The sequence below is a fragment of the Cebidichthys violaceus genome, unplaced genomic scaffold (assembly GCF_023349555.1).
Source record: "Cebidichthys violaceus isolate CVI_PGR_0920_01 unplaced genomic scaffold, fCebVio1.0.p SCAF_336, whole genome shotgun sequence".
Taxonomy (NCBI): Eukaryota; Metazoa; Chordata; class Actinopteri; order Perciformes; family Stichaeidae; genus Cebidichthys; species Cebidichthys violaceus.
The window spans coordinates 27,253-44,120 of NW_027176524.1; the positions used below are offsets into that span (position 1 = coordinate 27,253).

The 16,868-nt window shown below is 46.8% G+C and overlaps 2 long non-coding RNA genes and 2 other non-coding genes across 5 annotated transcripts; all 4 read left to right on the forward strand.

Annotated features, from left to right (window-relative positions):
• The first annotated feature begins 3,003 nt into the window (after window positions 1–3,003).
• On the forward strand, window positions 3,004–5,454 carry LOC137883595 (uncharacterized). Its single transcript, XR_011104585.1, has 3 exons — window positions 3,004–3,107; window positions 3,478–3,560; window positions 5,377–5,454. It is a non-coding gene; the product is annotated as an uncharacterized lncRNA (long non-coding RNA).
• LOC137883597 (small nucleolar RNA SNORD67) lies at window positions 3,617–3,730 on the forward strand. Its single transcript, XR_011104587.1, has one exon. It is a non-coding gene; the product is annotated as a small nucleolar RNA SNORD67 (small nucleolar RNA).
• Window positions 5,455–5,515: 61 nt separating the features above from the next.
• Window positions 5,516–5,629, forward strand: LOC137883596 (small nucleolar RNA SNORD67). The gene has a single exon (XR_011104586.1). It is a non-coding gene; the product is annotated as a small nucleolar RNA SNORD67 (small nucleolar RNA).
• Window positions 5,630–6,623: 994 nt separating this feature from the next.
• LOC137883593 (uncharacterized) lies at window positions 6,624–8,346 on the forward strand. Of its 2 annotated transcripts, XR_011104584.1 has the most exons (4): window positions 6,624–6,684; window positions 6,777–6,904; window positions 7,339–7,460; window positions 7,772–8,346. It is a non-coding gene; the product is annotated as an uncharacterized lncRNA (long non-coding RNA). The 2 variants fall into 2 exon arrangements; XR_011104583.1 differs by lacking the exon at window positions 6,624–6,684 and having other exon boundaries at window positions 6,726–6,904.
• The last annotated feature ends 8,522 nt before the right edge of the window (window positions 8,347–16,868 follow it).

Consider the following 16,868-nt stretch of genomic DNA (forward strand, 5'->3'; position numbering starts at 1 on the left):
AAATCGCAGAAAAGCGTATTTTGTCAGACGTGTGCCACTAGAGCTACTCAGCCATGCAGACAGCTGTGGTTGTGTCTCACCAGGCGTCAGACGTGTGTCTCTGATGCCCCAAAACACTGCAGGTTCTTTGGGGGGGAATCTTCCCTCTGATTGGTCTCTCTAAACTAAACCAGCCTGATGACTGATTATCTACAATCGCACTTACTACTAGAAATTTGAAACTCTTTGATTTTAACAACAATTCATTTTGTTTTAAGTGCAAAATAAGTTAATAAATAACTCTTCTCTACTAGGTGTCACCTCTCCAACGTTATTGGCTGTAACCTTAGCTGCCTAAACAATCTATACATCCCTGAATATTCTATATTCGGCTGGTACAAGTGTAAATATTAGATAAACGAAAATATGACTTTTGAAGAAAATCCCAGTTTTAACCGATTGACTTAACTGTTGCGATTTGAGATTTTTAGGTATTTGTGTCACTACAAATGAATTAGATTTTCTTAATTCTGGAGTTTCAGAGGTGATATTCATCAAAAACCTGTTGCATACAACCAACAGTGTCTGCATGGCTGCACACTGCCGGAGGGAAACGAGAACATTTGAACGTTTTAGTTTCTGTAAATTTGACTTTTTGATCCATCGGCTCCTGCGGTATCTGCCACGGGTCAGCGTGACACATGGGTAACCTAGCAACACTGGGCAGGTCTGACCCCCCATCAGACAGTTGAGGGTTATAGTTTAGAAATGTATCACTGACAACGTACTGAAAAAAAAAAGAAAAAGAAAGAATTTAACACGAGTAAAGATATTACGCGTCGCTTTTAACTTTTAGAGTGTCGTTCCGTCTGTCGTGGAGAAACGGTACGAGGAAATACTATATTGACAAATATATATATATATATATATATATATATATATATATATATATAATATATATCGGTTAGACTTTATAGAACCACGTGTTTTGTTTTTTTGAAGTATCTGCTACAAGCTCGGCGACGTGCTGATTTTGCTGCTAGACGAAGCACTGAGGCCAATGGAAGAGGGTCTTGGCAGCTACATGACTACGGTACCCCCCCCCCCCCCCCCCCCCCCCCCACCCCCCCCCACCCCGCAGAGCATCATGGCGACCCAGTAAACCCAGAATCATCCCGGTAAACTCACAGTCCCTCCAACTCTGCTGCAGGAATGCTCAAAAACTGTACAGATTTGATCAGGCGGATACAAGCGAAACGTTTCTGTTGGAAGATATTGTGTCGATTTAAGTTGTATAGTCTTTGTACAAAGGGATTTCATGAGCGTTTTTAGACTAATTTTACTCACTGGAGAAGAACATTTTTTTTTTTTTTTTTTTTCCGCTGGATTATTTTAACCACTGTGTTTCCAAGCCTTGTAAATGATAGGGAAGATGCCAGTTATTTAATAGTGCTCTTTTATCTTTATGAAATACTGGTCGCGTATAGCTGTTGTAAAGTTAACAAAAAAGAGGTATTTATGATTTCTGTTTGGTTGTCACTTGATGTGTAAATATGAGAAGACTGTATATGTATTTCCATGGCAGTACTAACAAGCTGTGTTTGTGTGATATAGTGAATGATCCCTTTGCTATCTTTTAATATAAAATTGCATTTGCATTTCAATGAAAACATTTTTGGCTCGCTCATCTGTTGACGCGGACGTCCTCGGAGGACGGCGATGAAGGAAAAGCGGAGGTCTGATGCTGCGGATAATTTCAGAATCGGGGTTCTGGAGGCACGAAGCCAAGTCATCCAGCAGGAGGAGGGGTCCCTCCTCGAGGAAGACGAGACAAGATAGTATTAACGGTATAAAATGTTGCATAGGTTTAGTAGAATAATGTCATAACATGTCGGGTACATGACTTTTTAATATCAAGTACATATTAAGTGTGATAAGTTGAGGAGTTTCAGGCTGTTGCCGTGTCTGGAGTGAATATTGTGATTCATGTGAATCTACTCTGGACCACCACGACCCGTAATGAGTCCAGAGACATCAGTGTGGCCTCCAGTGTTCTCCCTGCAGATGTTCAGCAGCTGTTGGTGATGAAAGAAGATGTCCCACCTGAGTGGAGCCCCAGCCTCTGGACCAGGAGGACCCACAGCCCCTCCAAGTAAAAAAAGAGGAGCAGGGGGACCAAGAGCCCCTAAAATGTAAAAGAGGAGCAGGGGGACCAAGAGCCCCTTAAACGTAAAAGAGGAGCAGGGGGACCAAGAGCCCCTTAAACGTAAAAGAGGAGCAGGGGGACCAAGAGCCCCTTAAACGTAAAAGAGGAGCAGGGGGACCAAGAGCCCCTTAAACGTAAAAGAGGAGCAGGGGGACCAAGAGCCCCTTAAACGTAAAAGAGGAGCAGGGGGACCAAGAGCCCCTTAAACGTAAAAGAGGAGCAGGGGGACCAAGAGCCCCTTAAACGTAAAAGAGGAGCAGGGGGACCAGCAGAACAGAGAAGCAGAGCCTCCAGCCAGCAGCTCAGCTACTGATGTATAGAGGACTGTGGAGGATCTGGACCAGCCGGGAACCTAGATCCAGATCGTCACGCAACTCTTGAGTGCTAATGATGAAAAGGTTTCCTCTGACTCCTCTGAGACAGATGTCAGTTATGATGATTGGCAAAAGCCTTCGTCAGATTCTGGATCTGAAACCGAGGACGGGGGAAAGAGGACAGACTTCACAAACACTCAAAGGCAAAACAATAAAAAGGAGAGACGCCATTCACACTGAGGAAGAGGAGACACACGCTGGGGTGAAGAGGATGAAGCAGTTCATTTCAGACAACATGCATTGAGTGTATTTTACAGGATCTGTACTAATCACACCATGTGTATTTACAGCATGATTACTGATACGTAAAATACCGTCTAGTGTAGCGAGTTTGTGCACGTGACAGATACACAGCTTGTCATTGGTGGTTCAACCGGAAACAGGTTTCACTGTCCAATAAACGTCCACCCGTCTTGCGGCGGTTGAGCCAATCAGCGACGAGCTTTACGAAACGGCACTTATTTAAATGAGAGGAAAAAACGGTTAGCTTTCAACAGAAGAACGTATAAAGAAGAAAGGAAGGACCGAGATAACGTACCGCGCGTTGGGTAAGTTTACATGAAGTGCTTTTTTTTTTGTTTTGACTGTTTTACTTTCAGGAAGGAAAGCGTCATTTTTGAGAAGCGAATGTACGACGCTGCTATAGCTAACCAGCTAGCGTTAGCTAACTGTTAAGCTAACATTGCGCTAGCTCAGCTAACGTTAGTCAATATTTGCTTTTGTTCCAACCAGCGTTTACTGTTTGTTTGCAATATTGACTAAAACGAATAATTGGTAGCCAACAGGTTCACTAGGGCCAGTTTACCTCTTTACGTTTGAGTTTTCAGGACGGGGTTGCGTAACTGAGATCGACCACGTTGTGTGTGTGCATGGCTAACGCTAGCCTGCTTTGCTTTGCATTGGTTTTGTCGTACACAGGAGTTGCCGCTAAACTGTCATGAAGTCCTCCACACACAGCGCAGCAGATGGAGCTGCTTCTCCATCAGGAATGGAGCCACAAGGTAAACACAAACCCAGCAGGCGCCACAGTGTCTCCTTAACACATGTGGGTGGAGGGCGTGAGAGTGATGAGTTGCACTAATCAGTCGGGACGTCTGATGCAGTGGCATCGACGCCCCGATCCGACCCAACCTGAGGACACCCTGTGTGCACAGGGGCCATCTGACTCAACCGTCCACCTCTTCATAAGCCTGTAGTCTGTATATATTATGTTTATGCACATTATGCATGTTGTGGAGGATCAGACCAATAGACCGAACTCAAGCCTACTCTATTATTCCACCTAAATAAAAAATAATTTATATGATTTTTGAAAGAGTGGTAGAAGTAAATATGATCAGTGGTGGAATATAACTAGTACACTTGCTAAAGTACTGTACTTAAATACAAATTCAAAGGTACTTTACTTGAGTATTTCCATTTTTATTCAACCCTGTACTTCCACTCCACTCCATCTCAGACGGAAATCTCCACAAACCCTCCCTAACCACAGCTTATGAAGGAGTTAAAATGAGCTCCAACTAAAACATCTGCAGCAGTAATGATGAGCCCAAAAAATATCCATTAATAATAATAATAATAATAATACGACAACAACACTGGCAGGGTTGACTGACATGTTTCTGCAAAACGAGTACTTTCATTACCATCGTTTGTAGTCCGATTACCTCGTTTTTCCGTTCAGTGAGAGAAATGTATAGTCTGTGTTGAGCTTGAACGAGTTCACTGACGTCAGGTTGAATGTGTGAGATGTGATCGTCAGTGATGGAGGATCTGGATTAATTGAACTTCATCACGGAGAACGTTTGTCCACAGGTGGAGGTCGATCCAAACGGAAGCGACATCTTCTGAGCGCGTCGCTTTAGCAGCTCGGCTAGCGACGCCTCAGACGTCCGTGTCGCTCTGCGTCAGTCAGGATTCACTGTGTTTCCTCTCGTTATGGAGAGTCAACTTGTGAGTTTATATCAAAACATGGACTTCTCTGTCAATCTTTCTTTATCATAAGCTGATATTGTTTATGGGTTAACTGCTAACTCGCATCTCCCCTAAGCTCGGTTCAAAAACAACAGCAGTCGCCTTCAAAATAAAAGCGACGCAGCTGTGTTCGGTGCATGTTGTACTCATTTACGTTTCATTCCTGATCTTCCGTTGATATTTACCGTATTTTCCGCACTATAAGGCGCACCGGATTATAAGGCGCACCTTCAATGAATGGCCTATTTTAGAACTGTTTATATATAGGGCGCACCGGATTATAAGGCGCATAGAATAGAAGCTACTACAGTCAAACGTTTGACTGGGGTTGCGTTATGCATCCACTAGATGGAGCTGTGCTAAAGGGAATGTCAACGAAACAGTCAGATAAATCATTCAGTCAAACTTTATTGATTTTTGATTTCATTCACAATACGGTAACTTAAACGTAGAGGGGAACTTTTCCCTGATTCAGTAAACGCGTAAAAGAAACAGTCTGATACCACTAAATCAAACGTTAGTGCATTCACAATATAGTAACTCTCGAGCGGTGTTTACCGCTATTACTTCGGCGACGCCCCTGACTACGGTAGCCGTAATGCTGCAAGCGGTGCGGCTTTGTAGTTTACCAGTCGTACTGAAACATTTTGACAGAGCGCCGTGTACAACCAGTATGGATCAACCAATTAACCAATTGATCCATATATAAGGCGCTCCGGATTACAAGGCGCACTGTCGTTTTTTGAGAAAATTAAAGGCTTTTAAGGTGCGCCTTATAGTGCGGAAAATACGGTAGTTGGTGTCACGTGTTCTCACTTTTTAAATGGTTTTTGTCTCACGCAGGAGTTGCCGCTAAACTGTCATGAAGTCCTCCACACACAGCGCAGCAGATGGAGCTGCTTCTCCATCAGGAATGGAGCCACAAGGTAAACACAAACCCAGCAGGCGCCACAGTGTCTCCTTAACACATGTGGGTGGAGGGCGTGAGAGTGATGAGTTGCACTAATCAGTCGGGACGTTTGATGCAGTGGCATCGACGCCCCGATCCGACCCAACCTGAGGACACACTGTGTGCACAGGGGCCATCTGACTCAACCCGTCCACCTCTTCATAAGCCTGTAGTCTGTATATATTATGATTGTGTAAACAATAACATGACATGAGTTTAAGTAAGTTGTGTGTATTAGGATTTTTCTTTTGAGGGACTCTAATTAATACCATTAAGAATACTATTATTCCATTTATGCATTTGGTTGATATTGATGCCGCCGTCTCTTGTCTTGTTTTTTTAAGGCCACCCATCTCAAAGTGGAGGAGCTCTGTGTTGTGGAGGAGGAGCTCTGTGTTGTGGAGGAGGAGCTCTGTGTTGCGGAGGAGGAGCTCTGTGTCGCGGAGGAGGAGCTCTGTGTCGCGGAGGAGGAGGAGCTCTGTGTCGCGGAGGAGGAGCTCTGTGTCGCGGAGGAGGAGCTCTGTCGTGGAGGAGGAGCTCTGTGTCGCGGAGGAGGAGCTCTGTGTCGCGGAGGAGGAGCTCTGTGTCGTGGAGGAGGAGGGTCTGTGTCGTGGAGGAGGAGGTCTGTGTCGTGGAGGAGGAGCTCTGTGTCGCGGAGGAGGAGCTCTGTGTCGTGGAGGAGGAGGTCTGTGTCGTGGAGCGTCTCAGACTTCCGTCTCCCCCGAGCCGGACTGATCGGTGCGCTGACCTGGACTCCGGCTCCTCCTTTACTCGAGGTCTGTCTGTTACTGACCACAGGATCACTACTTCTCCTCCTTTTTGACCCAAGTTGTCCTTTGTTTTGAATTAGTTGCCCACGGTGTTTTTGACTATTGTCTTAATGAGTCTATGGAACATAACATCTACTGCAAATATTACAATATATTAAAGCTTCAGTTCCTGCTTTTGAGGTTAGTTTTGGGAAACCATGCATTGAAACGCCTTCACTATCCAGAGCTGCGCTCTCTTTCACTTAGAGTTCTGGAGAGGTGGGCTGTGACAATGATGAGTTGCACCATTAGTCGGGTCGCTGATTGCCGGAGCGCAGCGGACCCGTCCTGACCCGTCCTGACCCCCTCCTCTCTGTGGTGAGCCCATTGTGCAACCGGGGCCGCCCGAGTCACAGCTCAGCCTGTCGGAGACAACGAGGGCACCGCTTAAAGGTCTTCACATTATTTCCTGTCGTGTGTGTGTGTGTGTGTGTGTGTGTGTGTGTGTGTGAGACTTCAGTTCCGCTCTCTCTCTCCTTTCCCAGCCTGCAGACGGGAGCGTTCGGGGACGACGTTTGGCAGGAAGAGCTATTGCGAACAAGGAGAACAAAATGTTTCCTGCCAGCAGTACGCTTCCTCCATGATGGGAGGAAGAGCTGCAGCCTGAGAGCTGGTGAGGACACGCTGCCTACTGCTGTTCATCTCGTCCAAAAAGCCCCAATTATGTCACGCTCTTTCTTCTGTTCATGTTGGGACGACTCTCAAATAGCTCCGTCGTCTCCTTCCTCCTTCCTCGTCTGTTTTTGCCGACGGTAGGACGGTGTGGAGGCGTTTTTCGCCGAGGCAGCGCTTTACCTCGTCTCTCACTGCGTTTTTTAATACCGCGCTACGTTTCTACTCATCATTTAACAGCTCTGCTGGTCACCAGTGACCAGTTAAATTTCAGGGCCGGCTGTGATCAGTGGCCCACTTGGTGGTAGGACTCTTGAGGTGTTTTGGAAAATAAAAAATAAACTGCTCACGGTAGCATTTTTCCTTTTGTAGATTTTATTTATTCCAGCCCTCATCACTTACTGTCTTCTGTTTCCCCTCCTTTCGTCCTTGCAGGCAGACTCAGGAAACCCCCGTCGGCTCCACAGCAGCAGGACCTCCACCTGCTGCACACAGCGCCGCCTGTCCTCCGTCACCTGAGCTGCACTGACCCGACGTGGGGGGAACGCATACATCCGGTACGTGTGCTTGTACTGAAGGATTTCATACGGTCCACGACTGAATCGGTCTGAGAGTCGATATCGGATTGTCCGACCGAAAGCAACGAGTCGTAGAGCTCTGCGGGTCTCCTGGAGACAGGATGTGGTTTACGTTGCTCACCAGTGGAAGTGTTTCAGAGGGCAGTGGGGCCGTTGTCGCTCTGCCTGAAAGGGCCTTTAGAGTTTGACATTGTTTGGGGGGGGGGGGAATACAAATTGAATATTGAATATAAGTTTGTTTTAAGCTGTTTTCGTCGTACTAATCTGTCTTTATCGGTCTCTTTTGTCAGACGGATGGACGAGGTGTCGGACCAGCATAAACATAATGTATACATTGATGTGTAGCTCATGAAGACCTCACGCAGCTCTGCCGCCGTGTTGGAGCTTATTGCTGGTGAGCAACACAGAGGGACGTCTACGTTAATCCTCAAATAAATGTAGGCTTTGCTGTTATCGCCGCGGAAAACCAGCTCCAGGCGCATACTGTAGTAAATATGTGTTTATGTTTATATATATATATTTATTTGTGATGGGGCCCTGTCGTAGCGTCACAGTGATGACTCACTGAGGTGACTGGAGCCGGTTGACGGGGCCTGTGGAGTCCTCCTGGAGGGATTGCAGCGTACGTGATGGAACTTGCATCATCAGAGGCCACAGCTCATCTTAAATATCAGCATGTTCTCTGTGCTTCAGTCAGCCAGCGGGGGGGGGGGGGGGGGGGGCTAACACCAGGTGGGGAGCGTTTCTGAGTCGTGGGTCGACCACTGAGCCTTTTTATCCTACAGGTAGACCACCTTCTGTACTTTATTTTTATTTATTTATTTATATATATATTTTTTTTCTTGATTTCATTTCATTGAATAAACTTTTTAAATTCACGACTATGTAGTGCCATTATTATTTGATTCAAAACTCTGAGATGTCATTACAGCGTTTGCTTCATTCTTCAAAAGCAAAGTGGAATATTTTGAATAAGATTAGGGGTTTGTGAGGATGGAGACCTAGAATTAGGACGGATGCTTGCTTATGTTGGCGTAGACATTTTCTTTTTTGAAATGTTGTAAATGAGGTTCTTGCTATTTGAAGATCTGCACACTGTTTAATGTGTAAGGGCAGGTATGTGGAGCGTTGATGGTGCAATGAGCCGCTGCTGCTTTTAGAAATGAGGAGCTGCTGCTGCTGCTGCTGCAGTCCACGTCTCCGTCTCCGCTGTACAGCATGCTTCTCACCACCAGGTGGCAGTTGAACACCAATGTTCCTCAAGCCGGTGGCCTGACGCTCTGTCGTGTGTGTGTGTGTGTGTGTGTGGGACATTCCACCGGCTTTATTCTGATACAGAAACACAAACAGAGGTAGAAGTCCTGTCGGGTGAAGCTGCGATGAAGAGCTTCATCTCGCAGCAGATTCACACCAAATTCTTTGATGCTGAAATTCCTTTTTTTTTTTTTTTTTTTTTGCATAAACATCCTTTTGGTTGAAGCAAAAGTTGGACACAAATATGCTCAAACACACTTGATGCGTCTACCTACTCCAGCTGTATTCTAACACTTCAAATAGGTTCTAGTGAAACTATCAATAGCATAAATAAATCTTTATATGATCAAATGCAAACAATATTAAATGCATTAAACTGTCGCCTTATCTAAATAAATGAATCATAACTTTTCACAAAGGTCTCGACCCACTTTGCTGCTTTGTGTACCAATAGAGTTTAATGATTCACTCTCTGCAAATTTAACGAGAGAGAGACTCAGCTCGTTCACTTCCTGTTTGCTTCTTTCCTTTTCTGCGTCGGCTCTTCTGAATAACCTCCAGTGAACGGAGCGTACTGAAGATCAAGCTCTGATTTTCACAGCATGTATATTTAAATAGCTGAGTGACAGTCTCACCCGGAGACGTTTCCTTTGACCGGAGAGGTCTGAGGCTGTATGATCTCTCTCTCTCTCTCTCTCTCTCTCTCTCTCTCTCTCTCTCTCTCTCTCTCTCTCTCTCTCTCTCTCTCTCTCTCTCTCTCTCTCTCTCTCTCTCTCTCTCTCTCACCCACACATGGCCTGCAGTATTGTGTTATAAACTGCTTCTTTCTCCACAGTATTTTTTTTTTTAATCTCTTTAACTGCAGGGAACACTGTGATAAAGTTGCACAATATTTCATATCGGTCTGCTAATCTAGTTTTCGTATTCACGCGAGAGGCGCTCTGTGAGTTCGCTGGATTGTGGAACGAGAGGCGAATCGATTCGTCTCTCGTTAATTGCGGAGCGACGGCGGATTTCTTTTCGGCCTCAAAACGTTGTTAATGGCGGAACGTCGTCAATAACTTCATGAGTCGTTTTCTTTCAGCGCTCGGTTCCCAGCGAAACGTCGGCGAGAACCGAGCCGTCCGTCAGGCGGTGTCACCGAGCTGAGCTCCTCCTCCTCCTCCTCCTCGATACTTTTCCTGTCAGACTGAACCCGGATCCATTAGACTGCAGCATCCATAGAGCAGCAGGCCGCAAAAACATTTCAGCATGACTGACATCACCTCCTCCTGCTCCTGCTCCTCCTGTCAGCGAGATGTTCTCACGCTCCTGTATGAGTGAAGTCTGGGTTGTGATGTCTGGTCCGTTCGTCTGTCTGAGGATAGCGGTCCTCCTCTCTTTATACTTTCTTCTTCTTCTCTCTCTCTTTCTGCTGCTGCTCTCTATCACTATCACTGTGTGCTTGATTCTCAGAGAACAGCAGACTTTTAAAAGTAGCTATCTGAGATCCAAACGCCAACATGCTGGAACGCTTGTCAATTATGAAGAAAGCATGTTAAAGTACCTGTGAGGAGCTTTTTACTGGTTATGACACAGTTAATTACTGATTCCTCTCATGACCCACACCAGAAGATCGTCTGTTTCTACATGGTCGTTCTTGATGCTCGTCGCCTGTGCCGCTCCTGTGTCGGCGTCGGACTTCAGCGGGGCCCCCGGTCCACCGTGGACGGACCCAAGATCTGCCTGCGGTCAGAGCTCCGCACTCGGCAGTATAGCGTCCTCCTCCTCCTCCTCCGGCCAGGAGCAGAGCTTCTCCTCACTGCGATCCGACACAGACGCCACGCTGCTGGAGGCCTAGGTCGTATTGCCGGGCCTGCTGGAGGGGGAAGGGAGAACCAGAACCAGGCTTGTCGGACCTTGCTGCAGTAAAAATGAGACTAGTTTTCTAAAGGGACTCTGTTGCTCGGAATCACTTTGTTTCCACAGAAACCTGCCAAAAATCAACATAAAAATGTTCCTCTTAGTAGCTTTAATAAGCACGACACACTGGGTCACGTCTCCAGACCGGGACCGGACCACACCACGGGTCTTTAGCGCTGCAGTTTCTAATGTGCATGAAATGGCATTATCTAAAGACTGGACACAAAAGCTTCACACACACTTACTACTCTATGAAGCCAGTGAGATGAGCCCAATTCAATGCAAAACATTATGTTTTGTCGTCGGAACCGCAGAATCTGACAGCTTAGTGGCTGATCGGGCCTCGTGGGCGTTCACGTTTCAGATCTGTCTTTTTTTTTTCCTCTCTCTGTGAAGTTGTCTTCGTATTCATGTTGGCTGTTAGTGGAGCTGAATGTGTCCCTTTAGTGTCACAGTAGATGGACATTTAACCGGGGAAAGAAAACGTCTCTAGTTGCTTTCACACATGCCCACCAGCCATTTATAACAACGGGGCTTTTTGTCTCACTTCTTTCTGTCCCGACCCAGAAGTGTGACTCTGTACTGCGTCTGACAGCGCAGCGAGTGATCTTAGAGGACTGATCCACTCGCTTTTGTGACCGCGGGGCAGCTTTTTTTTTTTTTTTTTTGCTTTTAACAGAACTCGCCGGGAGGTCGTGGAAAAATCCAGATGTTTCTGAGTATCTGGGAGTAAAACATTTGTCCAGAGAGAGAGAGAGAGAGAGAGAGAGAGAGAGGACGTCTGTGATAGCCTGAGGAGGCTGTCGTGCCGGTGAGCAGGTCCAGAGGGAGCTGCACCTTTTTTTTTTTTTTTTTTTTTCACGGCGCTCTGAACGCACTCGCACAGGTTGCCAGGTTGCTGCGGGGGAAGCTGTGCACGTGAATATTTAAACACGGCGGCTACACGTCTCACCAACGCATGTTCATGGTGAGAAGCAGCTGTGTGTCTTCATATGCAATGACGCCTCTGAAAAGTCCCCCAACTGACTGAGGTCCAGCCTCTCTGGTCAAATGGGAACAAAATCCAAATACCAGCACCTTTTTTTTTTTTTTTTTTTTTTTTTTTTTTTTAAACTCACTAATGAACTCGTCATATCTGGTTTGTTGTTATGGAAACGACCCCACAGAGATGTAGAGGGTTTTTTTCTTTACCTTTCTGGGCGTTGTCGGACCTTAGGAAAGCGTCGCTTCGTGTTATCTTGAAAGATTTCCCGACGTCACGGCTTGAATATTAAGCTGCTTTAACCAGTTCAGATGCGAAGCTGCAGCCGATGCTTTTTTTTTTTTTTTTTTTTAAATGTCGCAGTTCTGCCTGGGCCGAATTGATGACCCAGAAATCCAAAACTGTGAATGCTTTTTTTATTTCGGTCACTACAAAGCCTCCACTTTGGATGCTTCTAACCTTGATTCAGCCTGGATTGTTCAGTTCTCCGCTCAGGTTTAAGAACCAAGGCTTTACCTCCCCTAACCCCCGGACACAAATATCTCTTACAACTCGTCCTCCTATAGTTTTGCCTTTTTTTCTGTTTATCTGGCGTGAGTTCTGTCGCAGACCAGCTGTGCTCCATCATCTTTTCTTCCTTTCCTCACTCCTTGTTGTCCTGCTACCAGGTGTTTAAATATATTCTACAGCTACATTTAAAGTATTTGACATATTTCTATCTCCTGCTACTTATTGATTACTGAAAAGACAGATTTTCCCCCAACAAAGTTTTCCTGCATCCGTCATGAATAATGATCTTTTCTGCTTATTCAAGGCCGGGGTCGTGGGGCTTCAGGGTGTTCCACCCTTCCCTCTTTTGCTGCGACGTCCTTCCCAGCTCTTCCTGGGAGACACCCCCCCCCCCCCCCCCCCCCCCCCCCCCGAGGCTTTCCCAGGCCGGACGAGATACGCGATCTCACTCGGGCTTCGTACCGGTTGGATTCAGATGCCCGAGCCTCTTCAGCTGGACACGAAAGGAGCGGCGACTTGTACTCCGGCTGAGGTCGAGGCCCGGCCAAAACCAAAAGTTGACTTCACGCTGTCCGCAGTGATCTTTGTAACTTGGCGGGCGATCACGTACACACATAGTTCACTGATAAAAGCACTAATTCAATGCTTGACAAACAGGAGCTCTTAAACATCATTAATATGTTGCGAGCCAAATCAAATGGTTTACAGGATATTCAACCTGTCTCTATAATGCATGGAACACTTGGCACTTGTGGGGGTTGGTTGGTTATGGCTTTATCGTCGGTTACAGTTGTTGTCTTTTTGATTCTTCACGGTTCGTTTTTTGTTTGTTTTTTTCCTTCCGTTCGGAGGATAATGCAACGATCGGCGCTCTTGAGCACAAACAAACGCCTCCGTGGTGCTCGGAGCATCTCGCGCCGTCTGCACGAGGCCTCGCTCTGCGGTGCCGAGCGCAAACGGAGATTCATTAAGAAGGAGGAAGTTCACTCGGGCTGCTCTTGTGTCAACCATTCTGTTGGTCACTGTACCCAAAGCTCATGACCGTCGGCGAGGTTTAAAGGCTTGGCTCCCTCTTCACCGCAACACTTCTGCATCGATGAAGTTAATTAAAGCTCAAAAGTGTGACTGATACAAATGAATCGCTCCTGTCCTCAATTTGTACTTTCTCCTCTTCAAGTGGATTCTCATGTTGAGACGCGCATACGGCTGTTCATCTGAATAGGAGTCATAATAAACGGGTTCACACTGGAAACGGTTCATAATTTGGGTAATGCACATTCGTGGCAGTGTAGGTGTTCAAAAGACCACAGGGGAGCACTCAAGTATCTCACCTCGTGGAAATGCGACTAAAAGAGGCTTTTTTGCGTTCACTACAATGTGTTCTGCAGCGATTGATTTCCAATTCTTTTTTTTTCAAGTCTTTGGGGCGAATCCAAAGCAGCGAGTGTGCGTCCTGATAGCGTGGAGAAGAACGCCTCTCTGCTCTGGAACCATGTCACGCCGGTTGTTATGTGGAGCTCATGAATACATCATGACTCCTCTGTGTCCCGGGCACCGGCGGAGGCGCTGGTGGCAGGTGACGGAGCAGCAGCGAGGTGAGAGGGGCTGTAGGTTGTAGTTTTCTACAAATACGTCCAAAGGAGACGTCCACCAGAAATTCTCCAGATAGTGTATGTGAGCGGATCAAAACGGATTCATATTTCATAATTCTCTGCAGTCAAGTCCCAAGTCTTTGAGCTAGAAAATCAAGTCTCATGTCTTTGAGCTAGTGTCCAGTCGAGTCTCAAGTCTTTGAGCTAGTGTCCCAGTCGAGTATCAAGTCTTTGAGCTAGTGTCCCAGTCAAGTCTCAAGTGTTTGAGCTAGAAAATCAAGTCCCAAGTCTTTGAGCTAGTGTCCCAGTCAAGTCCCAAGTCTTTGAGCTAGTGTCCCAGTCAAGTCTCAAGTCTTTGAGCTAGAAAATCAAGTCCCAAGTCTTTGAGCTCGTGTCCCAGTCAAGTCTCAAGTCTTTGAGCTAGAAAATCAAGTCCCAAGTCTTTGAGCTAGTGTCCCAGTCGAGTCTCAAGTCTTTGAGCTAGAAAATCAAGTGCCAAGTCTTTGAGCTAGTGTCTCAGTCAAGTCTCAAGTCTTTGAGCTAGTGTCCCAGTCAAGTCTCAAGTCTTTGAGCTAGTGTCCCAGTCAAGTCCCAAGTCTTTGAGCTAGTGTCCCAGTCAAGTCTCAGTCTTTGAGCTAGTGTCCCAGTTGAGTCTCAAGGTCTTTGAGTGCTCATAACTCTCACGCCCCACGTATCCAACCCTGAACGGGGAGATCAAGCCGTCAGGAACGGATCAGGAACTCGCCACATTAAACGTGCAACAGGTCACACGCGTACGTAGGAGACGTGAAGCTGCCAAAAATATTCTAATTTCCACACAAATACACAATCGCATTAAGTATTTAAAGATCATCTCTATTGCCTCTCAACATCGCGGCGGCTTTGCAGCTAACGGCGCTAACGGTGTAAACGACGTCTTTAGAGATGCGTTTACTGCCCAGGTTGAAATTGCTATGATGATATAAAGATGATATGTCTGGTGCAGCCCTACCCCCCCCCCCCCCCCCCCCCCCCCCCCCCCCCCCCTTCGCTGATAACACGATCGCTTTGTGCAAAGAGCTGAGAGGGTTATTTTCTGCTCCACTCCGAGGCCGCGTGGGATGATGATGTCGGTGACCTGCGCTCCGCCGCCACACGCATCACAGATGTCGACGGGAAGGTGCGGCGGTAGACGGCTGAATCGCTCGCCGTCCGTCGTCACCGGAGGTTTGGATGCTGAATAGATGGCGAGCGTCGGTCAGATCCGGTGTTTGACGTTAACCTTCTCCGCCGTCACCCTCGCTTCCTACAGACGTCCGTTTCTCGCGATGGACGACCTCACCCTCGCCCTCACGCTGATCTCGCTGCCCATTAAGAGCACGCCCTTTATAAACGGATTAGGTTGTCTGTAATGGAAACTCTGGGAACTCATGTCTCATAATCTCCTGCTTGATACCTTTTTTTTTGCTCTGATCGATCTTTGTTTGGCGGCCTCGGAGGTAGTTGAGAGAGTGGTGTGTGTGTGTGTGTGTGTGTGTGTGTGTGTGTGTTGTTTGGGGTATTCAATGTCAGGTGTCATTTATCTAACTTGTCGGTTTCAGATTCATATTGAGCACCGGCTTGGAGTGTCGAGAGGAGCCGTTAGTTGTTATGTGCGAAGGGTGTTGCATCTCTGATTTATTCGGTGGCGCAGCCAGAGATTGTGCCGGAGCATTACGCCATCGTTACGCTTTCAAGTGTGACCCACATTTCCTCTGCCCCTCCTTAACTCGTCCTCGTCTCCTCCTCCCTTCCGCGGCGGCGTCTGCGCCCCCCCCCCCCCCAGATGGAGAGCAGACGTTTCGGTGTGACCGTCGCTTATTACCCGGTGTGACCGGGCCAGAGGGAGGCGGGGAGAGAGAGAGAGAGAGAGAAGAGATGTAGAGACGGAGGAAGAAAAGAAGGAAATTGGGAAGAAACAGAAAAGCAGATTTTGCACAACAGGATATTACAGAGAACTCACAGTTTGTCTGCTGATAACGCACGTTACATTTAATGAAAATGACACCAACATTTTGACAAATCAGGCTGGAAGATTTCAGTAGACGGATGAGATAAGTCGGTGAGACCGGGAGCCATGGAAGCATGGAAGCATCTGCATTCGTTATGTTCCTGCACTCGTTTATTTATGATGATCACCCAACCAGGGGAAAACTCCACACTGAGATGGACTTCAATGACTGGTGACGTAGACTGATATTCATTACAAGTCCAGTCAGTCAGTAACACTGTCGGATTCAGCCAGAGATGCTCACAAGTCATTTTTTGCAAGTCAAAGTCAAAGTCCCAAGTCTTTGAGCTAGAAAGTCAAGTCCCAAGTCTTTAAGCTAGTGTCCCCAGTCAAGTTCAAGTCGTTAAGCTAGAAGATCAAGTCTCAGGTCTTTGAGCTAGTGTCCCAGCAAGTCTCAAGTCATTGAGCTAGAAGATCAAGTCCCAAGTCTTTAAGCTAGTGTCCCAGTCAAGTTCAAGTCGTTGAGCTAGAAGATCAAGTCCCCAAGTCTTTGTGCTAGAAAATACAGTCTCAAGTCTTTGAGCTAGTGTCCCCAGTCAAGTCTCAAGTCATTTAGCTAGAAAATCAAGTCCCAAGTCTTTGAGCCAATGTCCCAGCCAAGTCCAAGTCTTTGAGCTAGAAGATCAAGTCCCAAGTATTTGAGCTAGTGTCCCAGTCAAGTCTCAAGTCTTTGAGCTAGTGTCCCAGTCAGTGTCTCAAGTCTTTGAGCTAGTTCCCCAGCCAAGTCCCAAGTCTTTTGAGCTAGTGTCCCTGTCAAGTCTCAAGTCTTTGAGCTACTGTCCAGTCAAGTCTCAAGTCTTTGAGCTAGTGTCCCAGTCAAGTCTCAAGTCCTTTAAGAGGGCTAGTCCAAGTTGAGTCTCACGTTCCTGTGTACGCAGTGTGACTTGATCTCTGCATTTCAGCATGTGTGGGTGTTTCTGATGTTGAAGGGTTAATGGACGGTTATTAACACTGCACCACAGTCCCGTCGTGACGCTTCCCTGACATCCCGACATCATCTCTTCGGTTTATGTCTTTTATCTGACTTCGCTGCTCTGATGTCCTTGCCGTCTCGAGGTGAGTCCTGACGCCGGTGGAAGTCCTCTAGCTGGCGTTTCCTGTCAACAAAAGCTAGCTTC